The sequence below is a fragment of the Miniopterus natalensis genome, chromosome 8, assembly GCF_054644295.1.
Source record: "Miniopterus natalensis isolate mMinNat1 chromosome 8, mMinNat1.hap1, whole genome shotgun sequence".
In the NCBI taxonomy this organism is placed as follows: domain Eukaryota; kingdom Metazoa; phylum Chordata; class Mammalia; order Chiroptera; family Miniopteridae; genus Miniopterus; species Miniopterus natalensis.
Window position 1 is genome coordinate 16,005,547 of NC_142088.1, and position 12,829 is coordinate 16,018,375.

At 37.9% G+C, this 12,829-nt stretch overlaps 1 protein-coding gene across 1 annotated transcript in view; it reads left to right on the forward strand.

The window, feature by feature from the left end:
* ERBB4 (erb-b2 receptor tyrosine kinase 4) overlaps positions 1–12,829 on the forward strand; it is a 796,211-nt gene that overhangs the window by 157,525 nt on the left and 625,857 nt on the right. The window lies entirely within an intron of this gene.

The window sequence follows — 12,829 nt, forward strand, 5'->3', positions numbered from 1 at the left end:
ATTACTGTATCAGAATCATGTCTGAATAATCTAAATTCATTGGTATCAGACTTGTAGTAAGTTAAATATGGATTTTAATAGGTAGCTTGTTCTATTTACCCACTCATTCACTGTCTACCACGTGCCATCCCCTGAGAAGACTGAGACTTACATAAACAAGGCTTAGTTTGCATAAGTCATAGAAACAAATAATTATCCAGTATGACATGGCTAAAATAAATGTTATATCAACTGTCATTAGCCACTGATAAATGGCCAAGTGCATTTTAACTAATAATACCTTGGTGATATTTTTCATTTGTTCATTCATTTATTTATCCACTTATGCAACAAGAAATTACTGAGCAACTACTTTGTGCCAGGAACTGTCCTTGCACTGAGAATATGTCAGTGAACACATTTCAAATATGTCTCATTACCATCAGTTTATTGAGAGAATCTGAAAAAGTTAAATTGCCCAGTCTTTTCTAGATGTGGAATTCTGCAGATACCCATATTTTAAGGTTTTTAAGAGCTATGGATAGAAGAAGGTATAAATTTAAGTGAGTATGAGAGTAAGCTACTTAAATATAAGATTCTCCCCTGAAGAGGCCTCTAATCCAGTGTGCCTATAATTTTAATTGGCACGCAGGCCACTATCGGAATAGGAATGGTCCCTTTGGAGCAGTAACTCTAATGGGTTTATGTAATAGGTGCCTTCACTGAATTAGTTAATGGTGGTTTCCTCTTAGGAATAGGATTGTGAACCCGAAATCAGTGGTTCCACAATTCTGGTCCACAAGCAAGCTGAATCAAAATGAATGAATGATGGCGTTTAACACACACACACACACACACACACACACACACACGCACGCATGCACACACGCACACACACACACACGATCCCCCATCTCCCAAAGCTGGGATTCTGATTAAATAGCTGTATGGGTAGACCTAAGAAGCAATATATTTTTAAAAAGCTACCCAGATTATGCTGTTGTATGAACAAATATTGGAATTCTTACTGGAGGATTAGTTATGACCACCCTGATTCAGGAATTTCAGATCCAATAAGAAACGAGTAGGAGCGTGTACTGGGCCTCTGAAATCTAGCAATCAGAACCCGTGTCTTAACCAGGTTTCTCCCCAGGCATATCCTGGTACACCATGGGGACTTAATTATTTGCTGAACGAACGAGGGCACTTTGAGTGTACTTTGCACCGATCTACTAAAGTTCAGTGTCGGTGTAAGTATACACATGTGCAGGTGGCATTTTAACCACCTAACAGGAATTATCTCTGGGAATTGTAAGTATTTCTTCATCCAAGGAAGCTAGGTCGTGGTCCTGTGTTGGTCAGCATCCCATTTTATATTCATTGCTTTCTGGGCTCATGCTCTCCTCTTTAGTTGCAGAATCCCCAAGGAACAAAATCTACCACTTACTTTTCAATAGTTCTTAAAACAGCTCCAGTGATTTTTGGCAGGGAGAATTCAAATTTTCTTTTAGACCTTACCACAAAAAATACCAAATAGACATTCTTCTATTGACCTAATTTTTGAACTTTAAATTATTCCACCAAGCATCAAGATAAAAAAAGACCACCAATTTTTGGAACTAAGGGGGCTGTTTGAGTTCCAAACATTAAACTCTTTTCACCCTTTTCTGTGTAGATCACAGGAACAATGCCAGAACTTTTGAAAAGGTGCCATCTAAGAATAATAAAATATAATGAAGGCATTAATGATGTTAACTAATTATAGAAAAAAAATAGGACAGATAAAATAAATTTAGAATAGTCTATATTTGGTTGAAAAGCGTGAAAGCAGAGGGGTGGCGTATTTTTTTGCCTTCAGGCTTATGGAAGCATATTTTTAGAACAATATAAATAGTCTCTTCTAAAGAGACAAATTATGCTTACATTTATTAGTCACTTTGTCTGGAAAATGCCATAGGTAGGAGAAACCTAATTTATATGTGAGTGACCCGAGGCAATATGATGCCTGATTGGGTGGGTCTTCTGGAGCTGCTCTCCAGCAGAATATAGAATTACTTGTGCTTAAATATCAGATCAGTGTCTGTCATTAAGTTTAAGACTGTTATTAGTCAAATACATGCTGATTATCACTAACTAAGGGTAAGTCACTATGCAAAAATGCCAAAAATGTGTAAAACTTAATTCCTGTCCTCAACGAGTTTAGGATGAACAAAAAGAGAGTTATATTTTAAAAATTTTATTTTTCTGAGTGGGTTAAGCTCTCATCAGTCATACACACTAATTTGATTTAGTTTCAGATCATTATCTCTAACCATGGTATATAATGGAAGGAAGCTCTAGATTGGAATCTGTTATTTACTTTAAAAGATTGCTTTTCCCCCCACTTCTCTGAGCGCTAGTTTTGTATTCTAAAAAATGAAGTCGGAATAGGTTTTCTCTAAGTTGCTCGTTACTTTGCAAGTTCCTACTGCAGCACATTCCCGTCCGTGCGTGTGCTGTCTTGGTTGCGAGATTGCTTTTACTGGAGACTGGGGGCGCTGAGAAAGTCTGGGTTCAGCCGAGGACTCACCGTGTGACTGTGGCGGAGTCAATGGAAGGGTTGACCCAGGCGCTGTATCAGGCCAGTTCCTGACGTCCCTGAGTGGGCTCCTTGGTTAAAGAGATGGAAATGCGGATGGTTAGCAACAGCATTCCGCAGGCACATGCCGTGTTCTGCAAAACTAGGCATGCACGGGCTCTTGCCACACACACACACACGCCACACACACACGCCACACACACAAAGGGGTGTGTGGGTACATGTGTGCCTGTGTGTGTATGTGTGGACCATTAGAGCTGTGGATAGCCCATAACCAAGGGCGTGTTGAGTGATTAGGTGTAAATATGTATGTCATTTCTCCCACATATATTTTCTATTCTTTGGGGCTTTTTATCAAATCGGGAGGAAGAGAGGAAGAAAGAGGCAGGGTGGAAGCTTAGGCCCAACTTCCCCTTTCCAGCCCTGCACCCTCCAGACGTCTCCACTGCACCATTGCCTTGGAAACTGAGGCACTTGACCTCAGTTTTGACACCATTCCCAGGCAAGAGTCAGGGAGTCACCCAAACCCAGCCTTCAGCAGAAAGCCACTAATCTACTTGCTCCTTGAAACAGCCTCTACAGAGATGAGAAACGTACTGATACAATGGGAGGTATTTCAGTATTATGGGGAAAAACACATATTTTCACTTTAAGATCAAAGTTGCTAAACCTCCCAAACCTATGTTTCCTCGTGTGAAAAGAGGGAAACCAGTGTAAGATTGCTTGGAGATGGTAGATAGTCTTACTAGGTTATCAGCTAGTCTCTGAGTTAGTAGTAGTTGTTTTGATTATACACCTAAAATTTTATATATATTTTTACACCTACTTTTGCCCCACCCTTTATATTATCATGGATAAACCCAGCAAGATCAGTGCTGGCTGTTTGGGCCCCTAGTTCTGCTCTCCTCAAGGGTATATTGGAGACCCTCGTTTCTCATCTTGTGTAAAATAGGCAAATTCTTCATCTAACATGTCTTGGTAATAGGAGTAGTTTGTTGCCATATAATTAGGCTGATAAGATCATGGACAAATAATTTTATTTGGAAAGTAATAGGGGAAAATGTTTCTTGTATGTGTAAATATCTGTTCCTCAAAGAAATGTGTGCCTTTCGTTGGTAATGATAGGCCATTTCATACCTTTATCTCGGCTGCATTTTAGCTCAGTTTGGGTAATTTGGCTTTTGGTAATATAGCTTTTACTTACAGCTTCTCCTAAGCAGCTAGTTGGAAAACCTTAATACACAGGAATGATGAATTATAGAAACACATTTGCTGCTAACTCTCTGATAAACTTAGCAACAAAGAAGCAGCTGGCACTTTATTGACTGCAACTCCCTGTGTATTTCCCCAAAGTTCCAGCTACACAAGAATACAGTTATGTTCCATTTTTTTACTAATTCAGTAGAAAAGAAAAACAGAGGCAGGTATTGATAGGCTTCAGATTTAAAGAACTTCCATTAGGCAATCAATTAACCAATTTCTGAAGGATTTAATCTCACTTTTTTATTATGTTTCTCATTTTCTCCAGTCTTATTCTTCTAAATGGAAAACCTTTTGCTTTCTTTTTTCAGGGATGAACAGGACAGGTTGATCAGTGACGAAACTGAAGTATAGTTTATGTGAGAATATTTTCCAGATTTAAAGTCTACAAGTCTCTTTTTATGGACTATCTTTAGATTCATTCACTCTACTTGTACAATTTAAGGAGTCTCAGGGCTTAGACAGGAGAAAGTAAATTAAGAGTGATGAACATGTGTTCTCCCAAAAACGGATAAAGTTTCTAACGTAGAATACATATGCACCGATCATTATTTATTTTCAGTAATTTGGAGCTACATCATTCTAAGGACTGTGGGTATTTTTATTACATCATTCGAAAGGTCGGGATGAAGACTGTCTTTCAGGGGTGCTGGTAAAATTCAGCTTCTTGACTTGGATGATGGTGACATGGGTGTGATCACTTTGTTTGTTTGTTAAGCTGTACAATTATGACTTGTCTACTTTTCTGTAAGAACTGTCATGCCAGAGCTTAAGAGGAAAACAAACATCTGGGTCATGACTCAGTGTTAGGAACTGCACCTCTCCTCAAAGATTATCAAAGACCGTCTTCCCCAAATTCTATAAAACTGAATTCAGTGTTCCTCACCCACTCACAGATAAATAACCGGTATTACTTTAGAAAGATCTAATATGAACATTCTTTGCGATTGTGGTTTTATGAAGAATTCTCTCCTTCTTTCCTTATAGCAAAGAAGTAGGGTTAGTAATACAATTCTAATTATAGGATTCAGAAAAGTGTAAGCAAGATTCACCTATTTTTTAAAATTCATGTATTTTTAAATTAGTTGTACTCTTGTCATTGACACGTCGCATTTCTGTTATGCGGCAGGCACTGTTCTGTGAATGTACTTCTATAGTGAACCAAACAAATTAAAAAAACAAGTGCCCGTAAGCCGTTGAAGATCTCGCTGTAATGTTGTTACACACAATGGCTGAGTTAATGAAGGTCTGAATACACTGCGTGCGTGGAGGGTAAGGGCCCGATGGACTTTCCTGCTTGGTTCAGCCTGTGGCATCACCAAGCAAATGCTGCCTACATTGAGACTTAATCAAGGATGTATATAAAAAAATTATGATTTGCTATAACAGGAAATTCAGCATAATTCAGGTTATTTTTCCACAGGCTTAATAATGTTATCTACCTTTCACTGTGTTGACTTCAACTTAGCTCTGGTTAGCCTTGGCGTCCTAAGAAGGCTGCCCAAGAGCAACTGTGGCAACATGCTTCCTTTTTTCATGTCCAGGGAGAGGAAAAATGTCACAATTCAGTTATTCACTGAGGAGTGTCATGCGCTTACTGGCTTAGGCTGTTCTGGAGAGATATATGTGGGTTGATGGGACCTTAACACAGTTCAGGATGTTGTGGTGAAGGCAGTGACTTTTGTAACAATGGAATTCTTAAACAGGGCAATCCATAAATAGACTTTAATCAGGCCATGGATTCTTCAGATTTATTAACATTTTTTTTTTTATTCATCCATATATTTATTTTCCTGGGGAAAGGACCAAATCTTTCAGCATATTTTCAAGTGGTACATGACTCTAACGGAGAAGAAATCAGTACTCTAAAAATGGAACTCAGAATAATCACAGTAATCTCTGGCAACACTCTTACCTTTAAATACTAGCTTATTTTGTGTTACTTATATTTTTGCAGTCTGGGATACCATCATCGCCGTCATTACACTGTGAGAGGAGACACAACTGATGACTGCTGGGTCTCAGGAATTATCACTCACTTTTGAATTTTTTTCCCCCCCGCTTACCTCAGTAGGGAGCAGAGAAGGAACAATAAACATAATAATCTCAACCTATTTCCTATACTACCTTTCCTAATTCAGATGCCTTTTAAAAGATAAGGCAAAGTTATTAAAATAGTCTGTGCTTTAAATCTTAGATAAAAGTCAGAATTAGAAAAATAATTTTCATCAAACTGTGCTCAGGATGATGACTAATTTAGAGAAAATAAAAGTCTGATTAAGAATTATTAAATGAGTAAAAACATGGACCATGGATCTACACATAATCACTTAGAGGGCTTTTTGGTGGTGGAATGATTAAAAGGATCAAAGTATATAAGACATTTTCTAGTACGGAAATAAATAGAGATTTTTAAATTTGCATTCCTTGGATGTTTCCAGGATATAAAGGATTACTCTATCTCAAGTAGAAAATTTAGAATTATTTACATGTGAGTTAACAATCCAGTTTTTTATTCAATTAAGCAATCAGATCCTTTCTTTTTAAAGTACTGATTCAAAGATTGATATTTCTTTTTGCTGCTAGGTAGAATAACATTTTTTTGAAAATGTATCTTCATTGATAAGGTATAATAACATTTAATGGAGATACTAGCAAGCAGCTAGTTCTGTTTTCCATGCGTATATTAAGTGATGTGCTATTCGGGTGCTAAGTGTCCAGTGTTTGTACTGAAGGCTTCCATAGTGTCAATAATGACCCAATATTCAAAATTAGCTGTAGCCCCAAATTCTCAAATGCTTGACTAATCATTTTCTTTAGTAATTGAGTTCCTCATAGAATTCCACTGCTCTGATTACTCGCTCAGTAATCTAAGCATATTAATTTGAAAAGCTGCATAAGCGTGTGGCTAGGATAATGGCAGTGAAATAATTGCAAGGAAATCTTTTACAACAGACTTATTTTCATCTAATAAACTCTGCCCCAATGGTTAACTGGCATGTAATGAATGTGATATGAGTTCTAAAATGTATATGCATTAAATTATCTGTTGAGATAGTTGAAGATTAGATATTCTAGAAGATGCTTAGTAATCACTGTAAAAAGATGTTTTAAAATAGTGCATGTGTATTGTTTTTAGCTAATTAGGAGGTCTGGGTTTCAAGAGGAGGCAGTTAAATTTTTGAGCATCTATCAGGTCATTGATATCATGCTAGATGCCTTTCCTGCGTTGTCACAAGTCATCCTCACATCAACATTGTATCCAGCACTGATCCTTCTATCCCTGTTATGCAGATAAGAAAAGGGAACTGAGATTAGTGAGGTTATTTGCCCAAAGTCACAACTGTAGAGCCCCCATCAGGTCTGTCTAGTTCTAAACCAGGCCAGTTTTCAGCTCCTGCCTCATCACAAAAGGTTATAATTTGAGGACTGTATTCCAGCATTTTACATGTGTGTATAAGGACTCGGGTCTTGAAGTTGAGGGTTATATTAGATAATGACCCCTAAGGGGAAAGGAGGGCCATCAATGTTCTGCCTACTTCGTGGCACCCGTAGACATTTAGTGCGCCAACAATCACATTGCTCTCCATTGGATGGCTCTTCACTGTCACCCACAAGGAGACAGACCCCATGTTCTTATCTGGTTTGATAAGAACTACAAAGTCGGCTGGCGATGAGCCCCTTGGAGGAATGGTGAAGAGTGTATTTCTTGTTCAGTTTTCCATGAATTTACCACCAGGCAATCTGCTTCACTGTGAATAATTCCAGGGCGGTTTCTAAAACTTTGTTACATTTGAAAGATTCTGAAATGTATCCCAGCTGCTGGTTCGCAAGAGCAGAGGTTCTTGCTCAGGCCAGCTCAGCTGCCTTCTTGAAAGCACCACCCGCTGCTTTGGAGAAAAACCCCACGGCCTCTGCTTGGGGGGAAACTGGCAGTGCTGGAATTCCTAAACACATTTTGAAAAGGGGAGAGTTTTCTGGGTTCCTGGCTCCCAGCTTCGCTACTCCAAACAGAGCTCTTCAGGCACTGGAGCTCTTCAGTGCTCTTACAGACAAGTGTACGTTGAACGTTTTGGCTTGAGAAAAAGGGCCTGCATTGTTTACCTAAAGAGATAAATTCTGACTTATGTTTATTGATTTGAAAATCGATCTTTGGAAGAAAACAAGAGGCATATTACGTGAGGAACGACTTCTAAGCTTTCAGCTCCGGTCTTCTCAATCATAAACTGAAAGTGCTGGATGAAATTTACTTAGATGCTTCAAAATTAAAATGCCCAGCTCCTTATGACAGGTAATAAGCCATTTACTCAACATTGTTTCACCACTGGCCAAGTTATATTCGCTTATATCTAGATTTCATTTTTACATGGATTTAAATGCTTGGACGTGCTACAGAGCTATCATTAAGAAAGGTTGCATTTTAAATTGCTTGGAAATTTTGAGAAAGCTGGGCAAATATTTGTATGAAAACAAACAAATTCAATCACGAAGCAAAACGCACACACACACACACACACACACAGAGGCACACCCACGCCCCCACCCACAACTGACAATAACAACAAAAACAGACAGACAAGCCAGAACAAATGAAACCACGGTAAGGTGAATTGAAGGGCCTGGGGATGTTGAACACAGAGGTGCCTGAGGAGGGAAGGGCCCTTGGCTTGTTACTCTTAATCCTGTGAAATGCTCTGATGTATGAAAAATGAATTAGCTTTATTTTGTTTGGCTCAGCAGAAGTAAAAACAACATGTAAAAATTAGTACAAGCTGATACATTTTTGGTCCTAAAAATGGAAGAAATTTCTAGCAATTAGACTTGTCCCACAAAATAAATTGCCGGGAATGGTGGAGAGTTGAACACCGAAGGCGTCGGGTGTGACATAGATCACAGTGATGTTCTGGCTGGGCTCGTTGGATCAGGACCATGAGTGTGATGAATGTGTGGGCTCGTGCCCCTCACACAAAGCGCACGTTGCAGAATTACAGAAATTCGTTTCCTTGGCTTTGTTTAGCGGTGGCACGTGACAAGGTGCCACCAACTAGCCAAACTGAGAATCTTCTACGTCAGCTTTCTGCTTCTCCATCTATGCAGTTGTGGGGAAAAGGCCAGAAGTGTCAGCTTCTGGAGAGAATGTCCTGGCAAGACGTGCATGATAAAAAATAAGTCTTTTAAGTACAACCTTAGAAAACATGCATCGGTTCAGTAGATTTATTTATTATAATATAATAATCTACTTGGGTTTAAGGCAACTTTAAAAAACTCCAATCAAGTAAGTCAGCTTCAGTTTTCCCACAAACCAAAAACAACTACTGTCTCGTTCCCACCTGTCAAAATGTTCTAGGTAAAATTAAATTTACAAGAAAGATATCTTATTACGTTTTCTTTTTCCTTTCTGATTTTTTTGTTATTTTTCTTTCCCTTTCTATAGAGACTAACTCAATTTATTTCTTACAACATTTATTTCGAGAAAAGAAATAACTAGTTCAACACAATCCCTTTAGGAGAAAGAAATCAAATGCATAAAACAATAGACCGGGAAGAAAGTTTTTCCTCATTATGCTGCTTTGTGTTCCTAATTTCACAAAACAAGCAAATCAAAGAAAGGCCTGATTACCGCAGTAATTATATCAGGGAAATTGAAATACCCTAATTTAAAAATGCAGCCTAACTGAGCAACCGAGCAGGTATGTTGGTGGGCTGTATATTGAACTGTTGGGCACAAAGCCATTTCTCAGGTAGACTTTTTTTTCGTGTTGAACATATAGTGGGCTGCCTGTGCCATTAATTTCTGTGTGACTCTGCGCACTTTTTGTGATCCTTCCGAGCCTCAGTTTACTGAATGTGTAAACTAGGAATGTAAAAATCCCTCCTTTATAGGGTTTTATGACAATGAAAATGAAACACAGCCTGGGGCTACCTGAAGCCAGGGTAACTTTTCAGGCACTTTTGTGGTTATTTTAATTAACTTGAGGGAGGGTAAAGCCTAGAGTTTTACTCTTATCTCTTTTTTGGATACTTCTTTCTGTGTGGATTTTGAAAGATAAGTGGTGAGCATTATTCTAAAATTATAAGGTGGTTTATATTTGCTAAAGCTCTTTTTTTCATGAGATGCTTTATTCAGTGACTGTTTTTTTGCTCTTGCTTTGTTTTTTTCTCCTAGTGAAGTATAGGGCTTGAAATGCATGACTGCCTTTAAAAATTTTTTTTAATTTCTCTTCACTGGAAATTTTATAGAAAAATAGGGCAGAGCAGGGCAGTGGAAACAGTCATCCGTAAATGCTAGATTTTGCTCAGTGTACAGTAAATATGCAGATCCTCAAGTCAGTGGAGGGCTGAACCCTTCAGAGGAGCAATACACACTTAAGAAAAAGTATGCTATTTTTTAAATTGTGATTCAGTCATAATTTCAATTCAAAATAAAAAAAAAAAAAACAATTTTAAAGGCATGGATGCTAAGGAAATATAATTCCATGTAGCATGGAGAAGCAAAAAGAGTAGGTTTACAAGAAGTTTGTTTTTTTAACATCATCAGTTTTAAAAATCTTGTGTCACTTCTGAAATAGGAAATGCAAACTTTTTTTTCATGGCAGAGAACGTTAGCGTGGGAACAAGAAGGAATACGTTTGAGTCCTAGCTTAACCCTTCAATTTATTGGGCTGACACTGGTTAACAAAATTATGTAGGTTTCAGTTGCACAATTCCACAGCACATCGTCTGTACATTGTACTGTGTGGTCACCACCCCAAGTCAAGTCTCTTTCCATCATTTATCCCCCCTATACCCTCTTCTACCTCCCTCAACCCTCCCTCCTCCTGGCAATCACCACACTCTTGTCCCTGTCCATGAGTTTTTAGTCTTTTCTTGTTTTTTTTCATTTCCTGTTCAATCCCTCCACCCCACCCCAGCTCCCACCCAAGAGCTGTCAGCCTGCCCTCCATCTATGAGTCTGTCTCTGGTTTGCTTGTTAGTTCATTTTGTTCATTAGATTCCACGAAGGAGTGAAATCCTCTGGAACTTGTCTTTCTCTGACTGGCTTCTTTCACTTAGCATAATGCTTTCCGCGTCCATCTATGCTGTGGAAAATGGTAAGATTTCCTTCTTTTTTATGACCCAGTAGTATTCTATTGTGTAAATATACCACAGTGTTTTTTAATCCACTCATCTACTGATGGACTCGGGCTGCTTCCAAATCTTGGCTATTGTAAATAACGCTGCAGTGAACATAGAGGTGATATATTCTTTCTAATTAGTCTTTAGGGTTTCTTCAGATATATTCCCAGAAGTGGAGTGGCTGGGTCAAAAGGCAGCTCCATTTTTAATTTTGAAAGGTAACTCCTTACTGCTTTCCACAGTGGTGGCACCAATCTGCATTCCCTCCGACAGTGTACGAGGGTTTCCTTTTTTAATTCCCTCATCTATAAAACTTGATGAGACTAAACCAGATACTCTCTTGAAGGTCTTTTCATTTAGAAACATCTGCGTTCTAAGAATACTGTGAAATTATGTTTTTAAGGCTGAATATATATTTTGGACATATACTGTCAAAAATGACTCATTTCTGCTAATGAATTTTAAGTACCACTTGAATTAAAATCACCTGACTTGATTGTCAGACATGCTGATTTGGGAGTAACAGCTTCAGTTCCTAAGCATCTGAGTCTTGGCTGTGGCTCTACTAAAGTCTGTGTTTTTAAAATGTGTCCAAGTGATTAAAATTTAAGAACTATTACTCTGGAATTAAAAATCAAATATTTTTTGACCAATATAATATCTTTAGGCAAACATTTTTAATTTATCATAAATCTGTTTTACTCTTAAAATGAATGAAGGATCTATAAAGAAAATAATGAGATCAAAGAATTTCTAATAATTTTGTTTTAACCTATGTTTTTGAATATAAGTAAATGACTGAAAGACTTTTATTATTTTTGTACATTGAAATACTTATAAAAGAAATACTTTCTCAGGCACTTGATTTTTTTTTTTATAAAAGCATTTGCTGCAGAATTTAGAAATTATTGAATAAAGAACACATTACACTTGGGATTTTAATCTAGTTATCTTCAATATAGCTGTTCCCAAATACTCCCCTTAGACGTGTGGCTTAGTCAGATAGGTAATGATACAATAGCATTTATTCCCACCACTCTAATGAATAAGTAGTTATTTTTGTAAAAAGCTTTGTTGAGATATAATTCCCATGCCATTAAGGTGTCTACTTAAAGTGTACACTTCCTCCAGTTGTTTTTAGTATATACACGTAGTTGTTCAACCCTCGAGAGCAAGTGGTTTATTAACCACTTAGAAGTCTTTCCATTTTTAGAAAGATGCTTGCTCAGCTCCTAGTCCCATAGCTGACACCATACATTCCAGACAAGCAATTTCACTCAGCATTTTATTGACAAACCACTTTTATCAGAATGCCAGGGGCTATCTGGGTGCAATTCTGTGAAAGAGTGATTTTCAACTTACACTGGATCATTCGGGATTCCAAAGTAAATTCACCTGAAGGCTTATTTAGTGTGAATGAGAGTTGTCATGCTGCGTGACGAATGCAAAGCTGAAGAGGACTGATGATGGAAAAGGGGTGGGGGCTGGGGAGGAACTTAAGATGAATTTGCTGCAAGGGCACAGCCATCAAATTTGATTAAATGCTACTTTGCGGGTTAGATGGTCTTCGATGTTGGATTATCAAGTGATTCCCACCTCCCTCAAAGCAATATACATTTCAGTAGAGTCCAAATGGACATCCTTGTGTGTATGTGTGTGTGCCCGCCTGTGCATGGTCCTGAGCGTGCACCATCCTACTCTATGTAACAGAAAAAAAATCACCAACATTTTTTTTTTCTTATTTACAAGGATACTATTAAGAGAAAAATAATAGAAGGTACATAGGATACAAGATGCTTTTTGATCATTTCCTCAAAGGGTCATGCCATTTAAAGCCATGTTAGTCATGCTCACATACTTTCTTGGAACTTTTTAAACTTGTACTGTAGGAATCAA